The sequence below is a fragment of the Lepidochelys kempii genome, chromosome 3 (genome assembly GCF_965140265.1).
Source record: "Lepidochelys kempii isolate rLepKem1 chromosome 3, rLepKem1.hap2, whole genome shotgun sequence".
Taxonomy (NCBI): Eukaryota; Metazoa; Chordata; order Testudines; family Cheloniidae; genus Lepidochelys; species Lepidochelys kempii.
In genome coordinates this window covers 74436036-74459374 of record NC_133258.1, presented here as the reverse complement: position 1 = coordinate 74459374, position 23339 = coordinate 74436036, and the positions used below count along the sequence as shown (strand labels likewise).

The 23339-nt window shown below is 40.4% G+C and overlaps 1 long non-coding RNA gene across 1 annotated transcript in view; it reads right to left on the bottom strand.

Moving 5' to 3' along the window:
- Positions 1 to 22015, bottom strand: part of LOC140908197 (uncharacterized) — an 85093-nt gene extending 63078 nt beyond the window's left edge. The window contains exon 1 of the long non-coding RNA XR_012157801.1: positions 21930 to 22015. This is a non-coding gene — a long non-coding RNA (uncharacterized lncRNA). The remainder of the gene's footprint in view (positions 1 to 21929) is intronic.
- Positions 22016 to 23339: the final 1324 nt, after the last annotated feature.

Below are 23339 nucleotides of genomic sequence, written 5' to 3'. Positions count from 1 at the left end.
GGCAACTATGAGCCTAATCCTGCAATTAGTTCCCCCCAGGTGGGCTTCTGTGCCTGTGTGGAGCCCCAATGACTGGGTTGTACCTGTACAGAGCAAGTTCCATAATCAGGGCCTATATCTTTACTTCTCATGTATTGCAAATATCTACGCTGGGCCCATCCTCCTTCCCAGCCTTCCCTTACTGTCAGTGGTGGACCATGCTGCCCCAAATTTTTAAAGTTACCTTCTCTGTGTCACCTCAAGAAAAGAACTTAATGTCTATTGGCCACCTAAATAGGGTTGCCAACTTTCTAATTGCACAAAACTGAACACCCTAGCTCCGCGCCTTCCCCGAGGCCCCACCTCTACTCATTATATTCGCCCTCCCTCAGTGGCTTACTCTCCCCCATCCTCATTCACTTTCAGTGGGCTGGGACAGGGGGATGGGAGGCGGGAGGGGGGTGAGTGCTCTAACTGGGGGTGTGGGCTCCAGAGTGAGGCCAGAAATGAGGGGTTCAGGGTGCGGGAGGGGGCTCTGGGTTGGGGGGGGGCTCAGGGCTGGAGCAGGAGATTGGGACTCGGGGTTGGGGCACGGGCTTACCTCAGGTGGCTCCCGGTCAGTGGCACAGCGGGGCTAAAGTAGGCTCCCTGCCTGTCCTGGCACTATGCTGCGCCCCAAAGGCAGCCAGCAGCAGGTCTGGCTCCTGGGGGTGGGGGGCAGGGAGGGGGTAGAAGGCCCCACATGCTGCTCTCGCTTGCAGGCACCGCCCCCTCCCCCAGCTCCCATTTGGGCTGCAGTTCCTGGCGAATGGGAGTGTGGAGCCGGTGCTCGGGGTGGGGGCAGCGCACGGAGCCCTGTAGCCCCCCACCTAGGAGCCGGACCTACTGGCCGCTTCCAGGGGTGCAGCACAATGCCAGGATAGGTAGGGACTAGTCTGCCTTAGCCCTGCAGTACTGCCAACCGGACTTTTAATGGCCTGGTTGACGGTGCTGACCGGACACATGGCAACCCTATCACATAAAAGTTGCTGAAGCTAGCCAGGGTCTGATCTCTATCACTAGTATGGATTATTATGTATATTTTAAAAACAAAACAACCTTTTATGGTTCTTTCTAAGGAAAAAATAAAGTTTATTAATTTGGATTGATATTGTGCTATGTCCTTCAATTTGTATTAATAATTTAGTTTGCCTAATGCGTAGGGTGATCAGATAGTAAGTGAGAAAAATTGGGACACTTTTTTGGGGAGGGAAGGGCGGTAAAGTTCCATATGAGGATGTCTGGTCACCCTGGGGGCTTAAATTCAGCCAGAGTGGTCTGGAGTGGAGCGCTGGTAAATATTTTCAAACCCGTGGGAGCCCTGGTGCCACCAGTGGGGCAAAAGCCCCGAGCCCTGGCACCTCCCATGGGCCCCAGCATGCCCCTCCTCCCCCACCGCAGGGCTGAAGCCCAGAGCTGCAGCGCTTCCTTCTCCCCCCATGGGACTGAAGCCCCTGAACCCCCTCCCGCACCCTACAGCTGAAGCCTGGAGTCCCAAATGGGGGAGGGTTCTGGAGGGCTCTGGGATATAAATTCTCAGCGACTAAGCCCTGGTTGCTCTACTTATATAGAGCAACCTACATAACCTTTCTAACATTTTATTTTCAAACAGGATTTTTAATAGATATAATATCTTACTTACAAAGGCAAATGCCTGGAGGGTCTTTTTCTACCCTATGAAAGATTAAATATCTGAGCTTTATGATAACAGTGACTACCATATGTATACAGTATCTTGTACTCTTCCCCCTTATCCCCATAATCAGAATTCCTCCTGAAAACATTTATTTTCCCAAGCCTGCTAATGTCAGTCCATCCCAAATCTAAGTTATACAACTCCTTAAAAACAACAAAAACACACACACAGAAAGCCTGTGACAATCTTCATCTGGTCATCCGGGTCCTGATTCAGCAATGCATTCAAGCATTAAAATTATTGGGAATTAAGCATGTTCTTAAGGTTAAGCATATGTTTTTTTGAATAGGGGAGCCAGAGATGTCCATACCTATAATTTTCTAGCTTTCACACAACAACTTCACTCAGGTAGGGAGTGAAGTGAGTCGGAACATTTTTGTCTGAATAAAGTTTCATTGAAGTCAAAATGTTTTGCAGAGACGCATCTGTTTTAACGAAGCTCTGGTTGGGAAGGTTTGAAGAGAGAAAGAAGGCCTCCAAAGTCAGTGCCCTGGCCACCAGGCTACCCTCACCTACACCCATGACACCAACCAAGTCTGAAAAACTCAGATTTGGACACTATCCCATTTCTGTGGGAATTCTGAAAGGTGTCATGACCAGGACATGGGCAGTCTGACATAGTGGTTAGAACAGGAGTTAGAAGCCAGGCCAGGTCAGACACTAGGCAATCAGGGTCTGAGACAGGCCAGCGGGCAAAGCAAAACTCAGATTTCAGAAGGCAGGCCGCGTGAAGTTACTATGAGATCATAGTCAGGCAGTAGGAACAGGTAGTGCAAGGGAGGCAGTCCTAAGCAGATGGAACCCAGTGGCATGGACAACTTCTTGTTCCTGTGCTTGGTTTAAATAAGAACTGGGAACCAATACGGCCCTCCAACATTCCACAGATCAGACCCCAGGACTGGAGGCCTCTGTCAGAGTTCAGCTTCTAGGCTTGAGGGTCACTGGGTGGCAGGTCGGCACTACCTAGTGTCTAAGATCCCTGTGGAGCAGGCTTCAAGACCCATGGTCCTAGACAAAAGGGTTTCGATTTTGTTCCAGTGAGGAACAAACACAAAATCTGAAATCTTAAATGTCTCCTGAAAATGGAATTGTCATCCTGCAGTCAGCTCTAGTAGGGCGTGAGGGACCATGTTTTCCTCTGTGATTCACACAGCACCAAGCATGTAAAAAAAAAACAGTGAGAGAGTGAGGATGATTCTGATTGTGTACAATAAAAACAGTACCACCTAGTCTTCCATTCCCTGTTGGAAGTCTGTTGCCCAAACCTTTAAAGCAGCTCTTTATTCTTTACGCACAGGAGTAGTCCCACTGAAATCAACAGTTATACCTTCACTGCAGCTGGGAACGAGCCTCGCAGACTCGGTAGGCAGGGCTCAAACTAGTGTTGATGGCAGTGTTGTGGCTTGGGGGGAACTTGGGCTCTCAAGCCTACCCGACCCCTTGGGTCTGAGCTTGGATGGCTAGCCCAAGTCTCCGCGGAGCCGCAATGTCCACTCTGCTATTTTTAGCATGTTAGCATGAGTCTGTTTTCCTGGGCTGGAAGGCTTGTTCCCAGCTGGGGTGTAGATATACCCGACAAGGCTATTTTCACACTTGTAGTTAAAGACTTGCTTAAGTGAATTGCTGGATTAGGATGGAACCCTCCCATCAGGAGCAACGATACAAAGAATAAGAGCAAACTGTAATACTGGTTGTAAAAATCTAGTGCTTTTGCTCTAAGGCTAGTAAAAAGTATTTTTAATAGCTGCATCTGGACTGAGGTTTTTAGAAATAAAAAGGGATACCAAAATGTACAACACCATGATTCCTCTGGGACAAGTTAACTGCAGTCAAACCAACTGCTTCCTATATCATAGTTTTGAATTATCTTCCATTTACACCTATTGTAAAAAACATCCTCTATAAAAGAGGTAACATAACATTTGAATTGCAGCATTATACAGACAGTGCACAGAGACAATTAATAAAATGTGATCATTCTAAACATTTTCTTTATTGCACATAAAAGGTGCTTCCACTTAAACGCTCCAATAAACTGAGTGTACTGTTGACAAATGTACGCTTAACTTTTTTCTTTAATACATGTGTTTCCCCTTTTCTAGCCTGTAATGTCTAACTCCCTCCTTCCCCACAATAAAACAAACCATATCAAGGAACAAATTGAGCCACATTAATCGTATGCTAGACAGTGCAATGTAATGCAGTCACAAAAAATAAAGTCAGTACATTTCCCCTTTTGCAATGAGAACAATGCTCCATAAGTTCACAGTGCAGAACACAAATAAAATCATTTTGCATTTTACTAAATTTTGAATTTGTTCACTGTCATGACTGTACATGATAAATCCCCACTGCATATTTTTCATTGCATCATCACTGACCTTCAAGACTGTTGCAGCAGCCTTTCAATTACAAAATCTCTTTTGTCTGTGTGTCCAGCCTGTCCACTAAAGCCATTTACTAGTTGCTATGAAAGAAAATTGCACTGGTTTTCTTTGTTTTGTTTGAGATTCACAATTTGATCAAAAGAGATTAAATAAATCAGCAAGCAATAATATATAGCCATTAACACAACTTTTCTGCTCAAGGGGTTTGGCAGCCTTTATCTGCTGGCTTAAACGCAAACAATTGCAGGCTTCCAAACTAATTATGGAGTAGAACAGTATATGACTTATGAAATTTGGCAGCCATCACTGAAAAAAAAAAGAAAGGAAGGAAGAAAAGTTCAGATCTAGCCATTATGTCAATGTCTTGAAAGTTCCACAGAACAGAAATAATATACTATTGGTGAAGCCTTTCAGCAACCCTGAACATCATGCCTTCTAATTTGTACTTTTTGTTCATTTTTCATGCACCATAAGTAAGCTTATGGGAAGTGATGTTAAGGGTTATAAGGCAACAAAATGTCACCTTTACAGTTATGCAGGGTTGTTGTAGCCTTGTAGCCACACTCGTTCCAAGATAGTAGACAGGCAAGATGAGTGAGGTAATATCTTTTACTGGATCAACTTCGGTTGAAGAAAGAGACAAGCATCCCCATATACACTGAGCTCTTCTTTTTCTTCCTTTTCCAGGCGTGATGAAGATGGGAATTTGCTGTTGTCATTCTGCAATATAATTCAGGAATGGCTAACCAAGAGCACTCCTATAACTCAGCTGGGAGTAATATATATGCTAGAGGCTGTGTGTGAACATGTCAGGAGTGATTGTTCTCATAGCAAAGCAGTGTAAAAGGCATCCCAGGTTGGAAAATTGAGGGGACAGAGCTGTCCAAACAGTCAAAATTGTACCCTGGGGAATGTCACACATGTACCCAAAGGACATAGAAACCCCAATTGGATCAGGAAGTTGTGAGGGGGACCACTCCTTTGCTACCATTTAGTCCTCAAGGAAATTGGGACAAGGGAGGGGGAACCGCTCTGTATAATATTGCCAACCATAAATGTTCAAAACTCATAAGTCAAGCCCCAAAATCATGACATTGATTTCAAAATTAAGATTTTAAATATAATATTTGGGGGTTCTTTTTGCCTTCTGGTTTTTGAACTTTTAGGCCTTACTTTGATAAACTTTTCTCCACATCCCGGAGGGCTAGAAAATTACGTTTTAAAAAAATGAAAGCTGAGAGCCTTATGTAATCACATGCCTGAGATCTGGCATTTTAAAGAAAATAAGAAGACTGGCCTTAACTGGATCAGACCAATGGACCATCTATCCCAGTATTCTGTCTTTTGACAACAGTCAGTTGCTTCAGACAGAACAAACAGAACAGGACAATTTTGAGTGATCTGTGCCCTGTCATCCACTCACAGCTTCTGGTCCTTGGAGGTTTAGGGACACCCAGAGCATGGGGTTGCATCCCTGACCATCTAGGCTAATAGCCATTGCTCTACCTATCCACCAAGAACATATCTAATTTTTTTTAACCCAGTTATGCTTTTAACTTTCACAACAACCCCTGACAATGAGTTCTACAGGTTGACTGTGCATTGTGTGAAGAAGTACTTCCTTTTGTTTGTTTTAAACCTACTTCCTATTAATTTCATTGGGTGATCCCTGGTTCTTGTCTCATGTGAAGGGGAAAATAACTGTTCCCTATTCACTTTCTCCATACCTTTCATGATTTTATACACCTCTAATATATCCTGTTAGTCGTCTCTTTTCCAGGCTGAACAGTCCATCTTTTAAATCTGTTCTCGTACAGAAGCTGTTCCACACCCCATATCATTTTTGTTCTTTTCTCTGTACCTTTTCCAATTCTAAAATATCTTTTTTGAGATTCAGAGATCAGAACTGCATGCCATACTCAAGGTATGGGCATACCATGGATTTATATAGTGGCATTATGATATTTTCTCTTATCATCTATCCCTTTCCTAATGATTGATACCATTCTGTTAGCCTTTTTGACTTCCACTGCACATTGAGCAGATGTTTTCAGAGAACTATCCACGATAACTGCAGATTATCTTTCTTGAGTGATAACAGCTAATTTAGAACCCATCATTTTGTATGTATAGTCAGGATTATTTTTTCCAATGTCCATTATTTTGCACTTATCAATATTGAATTTCATCTGCCATTTTGTTGCCCACTTACCCAGTTTTGTGAGATCCCTCCGTAACTCTCCATAGTCAGCTTTGGATTTAACTATCTTGAGTAATTTAGTATCGTCTGCAAACATTGCCACCTCACTGTTTACTCCCTTTTCCAGATCATTTATGAATATGCTGAACAGCATACATCCCAGTACAGATTCTTTGGGGACACAACTATTTACCTCTCTCCATTATGAAAACTGACCACTTATTCCTACCTTTTGTTTCCTATCTTTTAACCAGTTACTCATCCATGAGAGGACCCTCCCTATTATCCCATGACCGCTTACTTTGCTTAAGAGCCTTTGGTAACAGTCAAAGTTGTCAAAGTCTTTCTGAAAATCCAAGTATACTATATTCACTGGATCACCCTTATCTACATGCTTATTGACTCCCAAAGAATTCTAATAGATTGGTGAAGCATGACTTCCCCTTACAAAAGCCATGTTGACTTTTCCCAACAAATCTTGTTTGTCTGTGTGTTCAATAATTCTGTTCTTTACTATAGTTTCAACCAATTTGCCCAGTATCAAAGTTTGGCCTGTAATTGCCGAGATCTCCTCTGGAGCCCTTTTTGAAAATCAGTGTTACGTTAGTTACCTTCCAGTCATCTGGTGCAGAGGCTAATTTAAACAATAGGTTAAAAACCACAGTTAGTAGTTCTGCAGTTTCATATCTGAGTTCTTTCAGAACACTTGGGTGAATACCATCTGATCCTGGTGACTCATTACTGGTAAATGAATCAATTTGATCAAAAACCTCCTCTACTGACACCTCACTCAGGGACAATTACTCAGATTTGTCACCAAAAAGAATGGTTCGGGGGGGGGTGGGAATATCCCTCACATCCTCTGCAATGAAGACCAATGAAAAGAATCCATTTAGCTTCTCTACAACAGCCTTGTCTTTTTGACTGCTCCTTTAGCACCTTGATTGTCCAGTGGCCCCACTGACTGGCAGGCTTCCTGCTTCTGATGTACTTAAATACATGTTGGTGTTAGTTTTTGTGTCTTTTGCTAGTTGCTCTTAAAATTCTTTTTTGGCCTGCCTAATTATAATTTCACACTTGACTTGTCAGAGTTTATGCTCCTTTTTATTTACCTCAGTAGCATTTGACTTCCAATTTTGAAAGGATACCTTTTTGTCTGTCTGTAACTGCCTCTTTTACTCTGCTGTTTATCCATGGTGACATTGGTTTGTTTGTTTTTGTTTGTTTGTTGTTGTTGTTTTGGTCCTCTTACCATTTTGTTTTGATTTGGGGTAGACATTTAGTTTGAGTCTCTGTTGTGGTAATGATAGTGGGCAGCACAGTCTTAGTAAAATTTACTCCTGGGCACAGGATCCACCCAACGCCTGTTTATACCTGCTATTAAAGGCTTAAATTGTATAGGCTTTGTGCTGAGCCTCTGCTCTGCGGAGAATTTCATTCTAAATATATTCTCACAGAATGTTCTGAAAATAAAGCTAAATTCCCCCCTCTCACCCCACAAGAGGAATTAAGGTTTTTAAAGGGTTATAGTATTGTTTTTAAAAGCATACCCTAACTCCTAAACCTAGAAATATTAAATTCAAATAATATTTCCATAAACATCATTCAACAAGTAAAATAGTTTGCTTTTTTATGGCTATTGCTAAGGGAAAAAAGATAAAATAAATCTGTATGAAAGCACTCTTTTTATCATTATTAATTAACATTATTTTACGTGAATTTAGTGGTTTTGAAAAGTTCTGCACTGACAGCTCTAGAAAATAAAGTCTTCAGAGTACCAACAGAAAAGGTTTGCCTTTAGCATGAGCTATGGAATTTCTCCAACATTGCCAAGCTCATAAACCACAGTCCTAACCCAGTGGAACCACCTTCAGGGGAGAAAAGATAGTTTAGTCTCCATGCTCAGACAGATCTGACCTCTGCTGCCAACCGGGATGACAATTCATGCCAACTGTAATGGTGATTGTTGTGGTGCAACACTTGTGTTTTTTAGGAACTGCTGTGGATGAGGTATAGAAGGAAAAAGTCAGAACAGTCACACCCATTGTGTGGTTATCTTTCACTGGTCCTCACTTTGCTCCCAATTCTCAGCTGTGGCTCCAAGTAGCTGTTAATTTGCGGTAGTGGCCACAAATGCTACAAAATAGTGGGCAAAACAATGATTTTTAAATCAATCCTTTTTTTATACATCTGTCTCACTCCTCTCTAGAGAAAATCCACAGACACAAACTAAACTACTGATAATAGTGAATATAAAACCAAGCCAGGGTTAAGAAAAAAAAGACGACGACATTAACTTGATGACCTTGCAATGATTCAGCAGTGGTGCCCCAATACCTTTTTTGGGGGGCAGGCTGCCACTGATTCTTTGAGGAAATTTGCCCACATGGTGTATATAATAATATAAATGTTTACTGCACTTTTAAATATCTAAGGAATCCCAGGGGAAGCCATCATTTTATAACGCAGAGTTGATCCAGAATGTTACAAAATCTTTAAAGGAGACAATTATCTAAACATGGAGCTCTCTCATGGAGACCTTACTTTGTGCTTTTTTGTTTTGTGGCTTATCTTAAGTCATTCAGATAAAGTATAGGGAACTTGGAAAAACATGACACTCAATAATCTAAGAGGACCATTCCTTCTCCTCCCACTCTGCCTAGTCAATTCTTCTCCTTCTGATCAGCCTCCGCTCTGCCTTACACTTTTCCTTACCAGATAAACATTGGGAAGCAGAGCCATAGTGAGACATAACAGAGAGGCCAGGGAGTGTTATAGGAGTAAAAGGAGAATTTCTAACAAAAGTAGAAACATAGGGATTGGGGATCTGGAGAAATGCAGGAGGCATATCCAAGCCTCAGGAAAGGTGTGTACATTTGGGGATGTGGGTGGGAATGAGAAGATAAGCCATGACAGAGTTCTTAGGAATTCTAAAGCACTGAGGAACTTGAACCCTTGCACGCTATGATTAAGCTTCGTTCTATTTCACAGTTGAGGTTAAAGCAGGTCTACTCTTGCCCTACAGGTATGAATGTTTCCAGTCATGACAACTCCTCCAGCAGGTTGCCTCTAAATTAGGAGTTCTCCAGCTTTTTCATGCTATGACTCACTTCATAGAAAATCTTATCTTGCAACACAGTCTGAGATGTAGCAAAGCACATAATACCAGGGTGTGTGGAGAATTGGGTAGTGGTTGGAAAAAAGGGCTTCCTTGCAATCGAGTGTCTGATTTTCACTCAGTATTCTTTTGAGATAGTTATGGAAGAGTATAAGATGCTTAGGTGTTCGAAATTGATTTGTGTACAAGTCATAAGATTTCTCAGAGAATCTGATATGGAAAGTATTTCCTGGATTATGTATAGCATTTCCTTATTTGGTCAGATTCTGTTGTATTCTGTAAATTAGCATACCTCGCTCTTATATAGCACTTTTCAGCAGTCAATCATAAAGCACATGACAAAGGAGGTTAGTATCATTATCCCCATTATACAGATAGGGAAACTGAGGCACTGAGCAGTGAAATGACTTGCCCAAGGTCACCCAGAAGCAGAACTGGGCACAAAATTCAGGTCTCCTAAATCCTAGTCCAGTTCTCTGTCTGCTAAACCACACTGTCTCCTGGAGGTTTGTTAGGGTAAACATTTGGTTTAGAAAAAATTATGAACCCTACAATACAAGTTTCCCTTATACTGCAGGAATAAAGATTGTAACCAACATTTTTAAACTTGTGTGCATAATGGTAAGCTCCTGAATCCATATTTAGGCCCATAAATAGAAGTGGCCTGATTTTCAGATCTGTTCAGCACCTGCTGCTCCGACTGACTTCAGAGAGAGCAGACTCAAAGATCAGGCTCATTGTTTTAAAATAATGGAAGTCAAGATTGCATTTCTCAGTTCACAAATCAGAGGGCACTCATGGAACAGGCTTCACGTACCCAAGAAATGAATTGTAAAAAGAAGGGCAGAGAAGGTAAGGGAAACCAAAACACAGAACAGGAAAAACAAGATGAACAATGAAAGGAATTGGAGAGGGCTTAAGAGCTTCTGGAAAGGAAAGGAAGTGAGATGGAGACTGTGACTAGGGAAGAGAAAGGAAGAAGAGAGAGGTGCAAGGACAGAAAAGACAGGAGAAAAATGGATGGGCCATAGTGAAGACAAGAGGATGAAAGTGTTGAAGAAAATCCATCCTATCCAAAGCAGGGCTTCTTGTCAGTCATGGACACAAAGCATTTTTTGGGTTAGCCTCCAAGACAATTTAGCACTATTTCTTGGTGTTGGTTTTTTAACCCAGTCCCAGTCTCCCCCCTAGTCCCTCTCTGGGGAGCCTATAGGGTTTGCCCTTAGATTTGACCTACTCCTCCAGTGCCTTGGGAACTTTTTAAAATTTCAGCTCTTTCAATGCCATTGCTAAATGGCTGGATTGAGGTCCTTGACAGTAAAGCTGTACTTGTAGTAAACTATACATTAGCTGCTCCAGATGAATGGATCTGATCCGAGTTAGGGCACCACTGTGTTAGGATAGCATCCAAGACCTCTTCCATTCTGTTCCCCAAGAACTCAGTTTGACTCTGTTTTTTGTTACTAAGGTTCCTTTATTTGGCATACAGTAAAGATACACTGAGTTGATCAGACTCAAATATAGGAGGCGGGTACAGCACATATCACACATCCAAAGTTACACAGAAAACCGCTCCCTTTATATTTATATACATTTACACATTTCATTGCATTACACATTTTGGGATTGTCTTGGTTACTTTGTAGGAACCAATCCCTGTAAAGCATGCTCTGTCCACACACCATCCATGTTTGACATACTTTTTATCTCATTTTTACATTCCCAACTTATGCTGTCCATTGTTATCTTGTTATTTGTAAATGGTTCCCCGGGTGTTCCCTCCCCTTGTCTTAGCTAGATCAGACTTCCTGTCTCTAAGCTCACTGACCCTACCTATCTTAGTTGCACAAACATTCTGTTTTCAGCCTGCTGATCTATTTACCTTCCTAATCCTGTTTTCCAAAAAATGACACTTCCCTCATGTCAAACCAGGCCGACAGCACTGACCTAAGATGAGAAGATTCAAGCATCAGGAAGTACAGGGAAACAGAGAAAGACTACATCAAATGATCTTAGATAGTAAAAATGTAAAATAACATAGAGGAGGAAGAGAGAGGGATCGGTGTCAGATGTCATTCTCCATATTAATACTGATTGTCCTTGAGCCCAGAGCACAAAGACTACATAAGACCATAAGAAAGGTCATAGTGGGTCAGAACTGACTGGGTCTTCTGACAATAGCCAGTGCCAGGTGCGTCAGAGAGATGAACAGAAAAGGGCAATTTATCGAGTGATCCATCCCCTGTTGTCTAGTCCTAGTTCTGACAGTCAGAGGTTTAGGGACACTGAGATCATGGAGTTGCATCCCTGACTATCTTGGTTAACAGCCATTGATGGACCTATGTTATAATTTTGGCTTTCACAACATCCTCAGGCAATGCGTTCCACACATTGACTGTGCACTGTGTGAAGAACTACTTCTTCATGTTTGTTTTAAACCTGCTGCCTGTTAATTTCATTGGGTGGCCCCTTATTCATGTGTTATTTGAAGGGGTAAATAACACTTCCCTATTTACTTTTTCCACACCAGTCATGATTTCACAGACCACTATCATATTCCCCTAAAATGAGCAGTCCCAATCTTTTAAATCTCTTCTCATATGGATGCTGTCCATACCCTTAATCATTATTGTTGCCCTTCTCTGACTGCCAGCAAAGGTTTTTTTTTCCTTAGCTGCAGAGAAGATTCATGTACACATGCAAGTTTTCTTGGGCAAGATGAACAGAAAATGGACAGTATTCTGCTAACAAGTACTATTTTAGACCAAAAGAAAAGAAAACAGAAAATTAGTTTGTAGGACATAAATTTGAAGGGTTTTGAAAAGCACTCTGCTATCAAACAATCTATTGCAAACCTATTTCAAGATATTGAGTCAGATCCTCAGCTGACGCCAATCAGTATAGTTCCCTTGAAATCAGTGGAGCTATGTCTATTTACACTAATCCAGGGGCTAGCCAATGATCCATGTTAAAAATTGCAATGGGTCTCTCATTAAAGAAACCAATTCACTAAAATACATGTTAGAAATCTGAATGGTAAGTATGAAAGTTATGGGCCTCTTGGAGGGACTTTAAGGAAAGGACCTCGTTAATTTTATTGAAAAGGGGATGCACCATGGGTTTTAAATGTGGCAGAGTATATGTGAAAAGGCATTTTTGATCCCTGTCAGGAGACAAAAATTGGAAAAAGACTTGAAATGTACCACTCCATATAAGGTGTTGGATAGCAGGGACAGACAGAAAACAATTAAGACTCCACAAGAATCTCTATCACTAGCATACAATAGGAATAGGATTCTCTTTTTCCCCAGATGTCAGCCTCGCCACTCAGGCGAGACGAAGAGAATTTCTTCCACTTAAAAAATCCTTTGTGCAAGGAAGAGCTGAGGCCTCTGTACTCCCCTCAGCCAAATTGTATGTAGTTTTCATGGAGAAGGCTTAGTTTTCTAAGAGGCAGTAGTACCCAAATAACTTCTGGACACAGTGCAAAGGTGTAATATGGCCAGAGTATCCTTGGAATCAGATAAGGAGACCAAAAATTGAATGGAAACAAACATTTTCAAATGCAACAGAATTGATGTTTATTCTTGGAAAATTTATCAGTTTTTTTCTCATGTAAATGCTAATAACAGAATTTATCTTTTGCTTGATGGTTTATGTTTTTACATTTTTTGTTCAACTGTGTGGACAAAAATGGCATGTAAAGCTGCCAATCATGTCCTGAGCTAGTCTGAAATTTAGCTCAGTATCATGAAAATTTAATCATGATACGAATAAGCAGTGCCCATGATAAACCAAGTATTGGTTTTCTCTTTTGTTGACGCATTTCTGCACTTTTAAGATATACAATGTGAGCTCAGATAAGAAGGGATGGAAATGCTCCCTAATGACAGCATTCATTTAACCCTTTCCCACTCAAACTAACAACCTATGGATTCAGCAGATGGTATTAAATTTTGTATGTGTTTACATTAATCACATACATTTATTTGGTCTTTTGTCAGCCCCCCTCTGCCTGTCTGATTTTCTCTGTCTCATTCACACAGGTATAACTGATGGAGACTTTTGGGAATGTGCACCTGTAACAAGTTAATTAGCTCTGATGACTTGATTGCTCTGTTTTCACCATAATGTCAAAAATAAAATACCATGTTATTCACTGATATTGACATTTCTATTAAAACATATAAAATCAATAAAGGTATTAAAATGAATATAAGGCTTCCAGATTACACCAATTATTTGAATTCTTTTCTTGGGGGATGCAAATTCCTGCCTCTCCAGCATTTGGGATTTGGAATAAAAACTAATGTGAAATTCAGCTATCTCCCCCTTTGCCCCCATTTCATTGTGAATATGCTGCAGTGCCAGTTTCTGCCTATAATCCCCTGTTAGGACTTTGCTGTTGGAATGCATTAGAAGTCTCACAATAGGGTTTTGACACTAGAGATTACTTAATGGCTGCAAAGAAGCCATTACAGTCTGTCATTTTAAGAAACCATGTAACTCAACTGCACATTCAGGCCTTTATATCGTGGACTAAAATGCGTAAGTTCCTAACAGTCTATTCTGTCAACAGTATGTACGTTATTGGATTACTGATTGCTTGAAACACACCTTACATGGGGCTACACCTTAAGATCACTTGGAAATTCCACCTGGTGCAGATTGTGGCTACTCACTTGTTAATGGGTGTTTCTCACTAGGATCACATTACATCTGTGCCCCAGTGTCTGCCCTCTCTTCCAATTCGTTTTCAAGTGTGGTATTATATGTTGGTTTAAATTTATACAATCCTAAATGGATTGAGTCCTTGATACCTCAGAAAATACCTGTTTGACCATAAGGTTGAGCTCAGCTTGAGCTGTAGCAGCAGGTCCCCAGCTTAATCAGAAAGGGCTAAACAATGTAACTAGCTTCCCAAATTGGTCCACCAGAGTATAAAGTCATGGACCTTCAGGTCATGCTGCAAAGCTTGTATTTTCATCCTTTTTTTGGTTGGGAGTGGGGGAGCAAGAGGGCAGGGAGAGTGGGCTGTAGTGATTGATGGGAAACTTGTAGTTTGTTGGAAATGGGATTATTTTAGGTTTTGGTCACTGGCCCTAATTTGTATATATTGTAATTTAATTTTTTATGCATATGCTTAAGCACCAAATTTGTAAATACGTCAAATGAATACACTGAAATAAAGTAGTTATTATTCATTATTTGTATTACCATAGCATCTAGGAGTGCCAGTCATGGACCAGGACCCCATTGTGCTAGGCACTGTAAAGAGAACAAAAAGACAGTGCCTGCCTCAAAAAGCTTACAGTCTAAGTATAAGAAAAGAGACAAAACTGATGGATATAAACAGATGGGGAGTACAAAGAAACAATGAGATAGTATGACAGGCCATGGTCTCAGCAAACTGTGGTAGGCAGTTGTTGGGTTTTTGTTGTTGTTGTTGTTGTTGTTGTTTTGTAGGCATCACAGCAAAAGTGAGTTTTACAGGAAGATGTTAAGGAGGAGAATGAGGTAGCATTGCATTAGGCATCTAACTGCTTGACTTGCATATGCAAATGCATTTTGCTGCACAGGTTTGATGCATGAAAAGATGCTGGCGCACTTTGCATTTTATTTTACCTGGGTCGCTCCAAGCTGCCCTATTCTGCTCAGTCCCTCTGTTTCCCTTAATTTAATAAAATTAAAATATGATGTTACAACAGAGAAAAAAATAAGCTGTGAACTAGCTTTTCTTTTTAAAAATCTGCTTGCTCTCTGCCTTACATTCCACTGGCATGGTGGCACAAACAGGAAATGAAGGTTTAAACAAAATATGTTGTGTCATCATTTTTCTTCAACAGTTATGAATGAATGCTTGATGCTGAAAAATACTCCCTGAAAAGGAGAAAAAGAGCTAGAAAAGACTATCAAGTGTTTCGTATTCTCTCAGTTATCTGCTAATACATTTGTACTGCATATTTACTAAAGCTGGAGCTGCAGTACCCAGTGCTTCTCATTTTAAAACAATCAGTTATGGGTGTTAAAGTATGCCTGTGAAAGCAGAAGTGTTCTATGTCAATCAAAGCTAATCACTGGTACAGGCAAAGTGCTTTTGTTGGCCTCCATGCTCTAAGCCGCGCTTCCACATCTGTGTTTGAAGAGATTAGAGAGGTGCTTCATACAAGAACTGTATTAGTTAAAGCTGATAGACAGTATTTGGAATAAATCATAAAAAGTTGAGTGCTAGAAGGAAAGGCATGGCAAGTGAGATTGAAATGGACTAGGGCTAAATCCAGCTCCTTTCCACCCCTTCCTCCTCCAAACATACACATACAAACACTTACACACTTGTTTTAGGCTTGTTCTTTTGAGAGCACTACCGGTTATCTTTCTCCAGCCACTTCATAGCTAGCATCCAGCTGCACAGCTAAAGATCCTCATGCTTGTTTATAGTGGACATGCATGCTCTTCATTGGCTGAGGAGTTGATAGTATATTTGATGTGTTTATACCAGTCAGGGTTGGCAAAGGGGAAAAAAAGGGGGAATATATTTTAAAAAAAAATCTAGCAAGCTGCTGTATGTCTGACTTCTCTAGCTCCTGTCCCCAGCAGCACTCTTGCTTCATGAAGGCCATACACTTTCAAATAAATTATGAGTGACAAGTATTTGAACCAATAAAGAGGGCACCATATTTTATATGCAGTAAATTTAATTCCAGATTGTGTTTCACCTCAGCAGTGTGACATGTTTATTGCCACTGAAAGATGAAAGCACCAGGAGTTAGAGACAAGCGTCAGCAGTTCTAGTGGGCACTAGCAAAATGAAGATTTGACAGACTAGTGGCTGAGCCTTTGAAATGAAATGCCAGATCAAATTTTACCCAAAAGGGGTCAGATGTACTGTCATGGCCCCAAACTCACAATACCAGCTGAATAGATGACACAGGTTCAACAAGCTGCTGAGGAAAGTGGTGTGTGTGATTCATACTTCAGTGCTAGAAAGATATGCCGATTTTCAAAATACAATGATAATTAGTAGTACCAGACCTCATTTGAAGATGTTATATATTGAAGTATTGCCTCTGTTGGCATTAAGTATCTTTTAAAAAAATACTCTTAAGCAACTCAAAAAACAGATTCAAGATGAATTCGATATGCCTCTCTCGGTTTTGTCCCACAAGTGCACTCACAATGCCAAAATATACAATAAACATATAATGTAGTTATAATAAACATGCATCACTTTGGGATTTTTTTAATGGAGGAGTAGCCTAGAATTAAGAAAAATTTCCTTTGGCAATCAGCAGTGACATGACAATTGGGCTGAATTATGTCAAAGGCAAAAAACAACAGAGAAACATCACATGTGCTCATTTAAAGCCAGACTTTGCCACTCACATGGAGCAGCATTTACTCATGTGAGTCATCCCATTGGGACTTCAATGAGACTACGTACGTTTTTTTTTTTTGTTTTTTTTTTCCATTGAATGCATCCGATGAAGTGAGCTGTAGCTCACAAAAGCTTATGCTCGAAAAAATTGGTTAGTCTCTAAGGTGCCACAAGTACTCCTTTTCTTTTCGTGAATACAGACTAACAGGGCTGCTGTTCTGAAACCTCCGTATATGAGTGTTACTTAAGGCTGACAGAATTGGATCTGGTATTTGTGTGCACAAATGATGATACTAGGTGTGGAGCTGGCATTCACCCACACAGGAAGGATGTTTAGAGAAGCTTCCAGCTTTAATGAGATATGTGCTCTGATGCAACTGGTGTCACTGTGGTTACATGGAATTGACATGAAGATGAATGTCAAGCAATAGCTGATCACTGGGATGCATCAACAAAGTAATTCCTACTAACCATTCTAAGGATTCAAACCAAATGTCAATCACGGTCTAAGAGCATGTATACCAGAAATATGTCCATCAACAATGCTATCGACAACGAAGGTTACACATTTCAGTGAACTTGTTCTGTGGAAGGAAACAGAAAACGTACCCAAGTTAAAGGAAGAGGGGCAAGTTGGCAGGCTGGCAAGGTAAACCTTCTGAACTTCAAATCCACCTGTTATCTCCTGGGGAGAGGATGCCTACTTATTCATCACCATCTCTCTCTCCCCTGCGTTTGGCCAACAGGGTACAGAACAAAGGTGTCCTCAGCCCCAGAATATCGTTAAGCATAGTCAGCTGTGGCAGTACGGCACAGCACTGTCTGTAGTACCATTACTGTCAAATTTGGGAGTGGGGAAGGAAGGAAAAAAGTTTTGCCTCTTGAAGATAGGTGGATTTGGAATGGGGAGCTGGCATATTTCTCTGGACCTCTGAAGTCTATAGGGTATAGGGTTGGCTGTCTCCTGAATATCTCAGAATGGTGCTATGCAGCTACCCACAAAGGATATTAGGAGGAGAGGAGAGTTGCATGCCACCAGTCTGCACTCCCTGTGAACACAACTACAGGAAAGGTTTTTATAAACCCACCGCAATGGAAATGACTTGGGTTTATGGCAATAACACGGTGGACTGGATTCTGCAAGAACCTAGAATCATAGAATATCAGGGTTGGAAGGGACCTCAGGAGGTCATCTAGTCCAACCCCCTGCTCAAAGCAGGACCAATCCCCAATTAAATCATCCCAGCCAGGGCTTTGTCAAGCCTGACCTTAAAAACTTCTAAGGAAGGAGATTCCACCACCTCCCTAGGTAACGCATTCCAGTGTTTCACCACCCTCCTAGTGAAAAAGTTTTTCCTAATATCCAACCTAAATCTCCCCCACTGCAACTTGAGACCATTACTCCTCGTTCTGTCATCTGCTACCACTGAGAACAGTCTAGAGCCATCCTCTTTGGAACCCCCTTTCAGGTAGTTGAAAGCAGCTATCAAATCCCCCCGTATGCACAAGGCATAAGGTTAAGCACCTATTTAGTGAGGCTAAGGGCACGCTGTCTTTGTCACTGAGTGCTGGTTAGTCTCATTCTCCTGCACATCCATTTCCCTACCTACCAAATGCAGAGGGCATAAAAGGGGGAAGGTGTAGGTGGGGAATAACAATGAGTAAATGAGCTCCTCATCATATTTATGAGATACCCAGCTTGGGCCCTGTTCCAGTTATACCTAACTTGTTGGTTCCTCAGCCTTGTTCTCATTAATGTAAGATCAGGCTCCCTTGTGCTCCTGGTGCTGCGAATCACTTTTTATCTTGTATTGGCTATGTGTAAATCTTTTCACCTGCATTGTGCAGAATCAAACTCAATGGTATTCAAGATTATCATCAAAGCTTAGACTGGAGCCCTTGAACTGTAAGTATTATACTGAAGGCATGATTAAAACAGGAATATAATAGATTGTGTAATGAGGTAATGTTATATTCTAAAGAATTTCATAGCACAGACCTTCCACTTACTACAAGTGATCTGACCAGTCCTTTCAAATGGTTCTAATGCTTGATTTGCAAAGAGTTATCATTGTGAATAAACAATGGAGATTTTATTACTTCGGAGATGGTTAGGCTATGTTTTATTTTAATTCAGCTGTAATAAAGTTAATGAACTACAATAATTGCCACAATAAAATCCATGCAAGTATATTGTACACAGAACACAAACACTACCAATCCTTTGGCAGCTCTAACAATGCGCAAAGATACTTTCACAAAACGTTTTCAGCATTCTCCCCTCAAGAAAATCCTACAAAACTGAAGTTTATTTATTTTGTTAGGAATTTACAAGATGACACTGCAGAGCTCCTTCCTGATATGCAAACTGTAAACTTTGGAGACACAAGCCATGTAATTCCCAAACAGAATAACTGACAAACCCAGGGAATGGCCATTTCTGATGCATGTTCCACAAGTCCATTCTTTTTACTTACAGCTGTAGGAAATGGAGTACGAATCACGAATGAGGTAAACATAGGTTTGACTTTTTTTTAAAAGGTCTGTTTTGTTTAACCTCTACCTAATTTAAATGGATGTTTTGCAGATTCTACTATATCATAATTGTAATTGTAATTGTAGGGAACAATCCTACATTTGCATGGAAATCTAGTGTCTTCCCATCTCCTACTTCTATGATTCAATTTTTCCTGTATAAAGTTACCCAATAAGTGGAGCTTTGCTTCTGCAGTATGTCTACACTAGAATAAAAGACCCATGGCATGGCTGCAGCTGGCCTGGGTCAGCTGACTTGGGCTCACAGGGCTCGGGCTGCAGGGCTAAAAATTTCTGTGGAGACGTTTGGGCTAGGGCTGGAACCTGGCGTCTAGGACCTCACCCCCTCACGGGCTCTAGCCAAAGCCCGGACTCAGCCAGAACCTGAGTGCCTACCCAGAAATTTTACATTCCTGAAGCCTGAGCTGAAGTCAGTAGGACCGGGCCAGCTTCAGGTGTTTTATTGCTGTGTAGACATACCCATCATTACCCAAATCACTTAAATTCAAAATATGAAACAAGAAGCCCAGTATTGATCTAGTTGACTGATTCCACTTCAAAGCTGCTTATGCAAAATGTTATTATTGTTACTTCCCCAACCCCCGCCCCCCCTCCAGTTCTTCCAGTTCCAAACTTAGGGCATCATTACCCCTTGTTGAGGATAAAATCTAAAGGCCCAATCCTGCAGAAGGACACAAGCAAAATTCCCATTGACTTTAAGGGAGAAGTGCAGGATTGGACTTTAATGAATTTAATACAGTTTTGCAAAGTCTTAAGATTTTTTTTTCTGGCATAAAATACTGACATCTCTTTAGATGTGGTTTCTTTCCAAATATTCCAAATTTCCTTTGCAAATAGTCCAATTAGTATAAAAGAAAACACATTTTTTCTGAGGCTTATGGGGGCCTGCAGCAAAAATCTGAAACTAAGCCCCACCCCTTCCAAAAAATTATTACTGTGGGGAAGCCTAGAGGGACAAGGGGGCTCAGAGAGTGAGTCCACCCCACACTTACCTGAGGCAGCAGCTGTTGTCCTATGAGGCTGGGCCTGGGACCCCGCTCCAGGTATTTCAAAGTGGTGCATGGGGTCACAGCACTACTCAGGGTTTGGTCCAGCCATCCCTGATCCTGCTATTTTTAGACAGAAGCCGCCAGGCCAAATTTCAGTTAATTTAGTTTTAGAGCCCTCTCAAATAGGAGGCCCAGGCAACCTGCCCCATTTAGGACACCCTCCCCCCATGACAACTCTGACCACAGCTTCCAAAATACCACCCACCACATTTAAGAGGATTTTAAATAGGTACTCAGCATCTCTGAAAAAAATCAGATAAATTATTTAGATGCTTATCAGGCAGCCTAGTAGAAAAATTCTAGCACAATCACATCAAAACTTACTCTGCAATTCTCTGGTTTTACTTTAACACACACACACGACTACATACAGTGCTAGATTAATATTATTATTATTTCCACTTTGGCAACAGCCAAGGGGCCTGAAGCCAGAATCTTGGCCCTATTATCTTATTTCTATGATCAGCAGCACCCTTGAAGGATTTTTAAAACTTGAGATATGTTTTTCAGTGCCAAGGGTGAAATTACGTTCTTTAAATTGCAGAACAGTTAACTATATTATTTCTTGAAGATTATAACCCTATGATTTTACCTAAGCTCACTCAACTAGTGCTCACTCATGAGAAGACCCATTGAAATTCCTGTGTGAAGAGAGGTTTGGAGATTAAGCCAAATCATTTAGGTCATGGTATTAAAACTATATTGTTCTTATGCCACAGAATCTCAATTAAATAAGGTGTCTCTTGTTTTCCAAAACAAGCGAAATTAAGAGGGAAGCGTATGATGATAAATTAAAGAAAAAATAGACAGAAAAGACAAATCCACTAGAAAGAATTTTCCTATAATGTTTCACTAAGGAACTTGCATTAGGAAGGAAAAGAATCATTATTGCTAACTTACGTTTGAACTTAAATTACACACCTAAAGCAAAAATTTAAACTGTACCACACAATGAGTACTACAAGTAATCTGTACTTTTAATAGTTAGTTACCTGATGCATGATAAGTATCATTCTGAATTTTGTGTGAATTGATTCACAAAAGTCATTCAGTAAATTAATGTGGTTTTGGAAAATTATGAGAAAAATAGGCACACAGCCAAATGTCTAGTGACAAATTGAAGGGTTTTGAGATGTATCCGTCTATTTGCAGTACTGAAGTTGTTTTCCAAACAGAAATATCCTGGAAAAAAATAGCATTACACCATATGAAATAGAGAACTATTATGAAATTTCAATAGATAAATAATTTCGTTTATATGAATACAGCCATCCCATAACTGTGCCATCAGATTTGTTGTTGTTGTTGTCGCCTATGAATTATTTCTTTCGGTCCAAATCTGATTCTACTGAAATCAATGACAACATCCCACTTGGCTTCAGTAACAGCAACATTTGGTTTGTGAGATATAAGATTTGATTAATTCTATAACACTTATGTGACATTATAAATGTTGCATCTGAAAAGTCTAAAAGGGAACCACATGGAACTGGGACTAATGAATTGTCAAAGCAGTAGATATTGCATTACCTGTCTCGCAGGTGATATTCCTCTCCATTTATCTTCCAGCTTGGATCTGACCAATCGCCAAAAAAAGCAATAATTCCCAATCAGATCCTGCACGTCTCCTATTTAACTCTGAGCTGTAAAAAAAAAGGGGGGGGGGAATTAAAAATTATTATGAGGCCTCTGTATAATTAATCTTCAAATAGCTCAAAGCTTAACCATGTAATGTCTTCAGCATGCTGTCTATTTTTAACAAGTTGCTGGGGAAAAAACAAACCGAACCAATCACACCATGCCACACATCAACACACTTTATCCAACGGAAGAAATTATGGTGGTAGCATTAAATATAAATACAACAGTGTGTTGGCATAATGTAGTAAGGTTCCTGTACTATTAAACGGCTTTGTTCTAAAGCATATCTGTGTACACAATGAGATGATGAACACAGTGCATCACATAGCAAAATTTAATATATGCAGGGGTATGATGTTTGCAATGCATGCATTTCAGCAGGTCCCATTAGTGTGCCTTTCCCCTCCAGTGAAAACAGAATGAACCACAACCCCTTCTGGTTTGCATAAAGCAAACAAAATTAGATTTGCTTTGCTGAATTGAATCCCGCTTGGGATTGTGAGCCTCTCTTGGGGACAAATTACTTCAAACAATCCCTTTGTACCATAACAAAATCAAAAAATTCAGGCCAATCAACATGGCTCAAAACCCTTAACACAAAAATTAATAATACAACTTAGTTTATTTTTATTGCTTCTGTGCTACAGATCCTTGTTTTAATGTAATTACACTTATTTGTGGTCCACATGTTAAATAAGCTTGCATATGTTAACTAATATGACATAAAACAACTTTTCTAATTTCACCATTCCAACCAGTTTTGTTCTCCCTGGAGTAACATCACTAACACAGGACAAGCTCAAGTTAAATTGCATTAAATTAAATTTATATTAATATTTTTGATTCATATAGACAAAATGCCAGACATTTCTAAAGTTAAATAAAAAAAATTAATGACCAAGTTACTTTTGCGTGTGTGTGTTTTAAAAGAAAAATATTATTAGCTTAATATTCCTGGATACTTTCCCAAATCTAGCACTTCCAACAAAAGGGCATGTGACTCTCTCTGCAGTGCTTAAGTTTACTTATAAGAGCCAGTTCAAAGATCAGTTATGTGCACTATGTAATATTGTTGAGTATTCTCTCCATTTCTTAACACAATAGCAGTGCCATTACCAATATAATCTGGGTCACAAGCATATTGAGCTCTTACTTCTGATTTAGATTGCAAGATGACTTTCAGTTCTACAGCATTTCAAAAGATTTTATATCATTTGCAGCATTTGGAACTTGACAATTATTCAATCTCAAATATACTATAAAGTATAAATGAAGTATACTATACTATATACAATATAC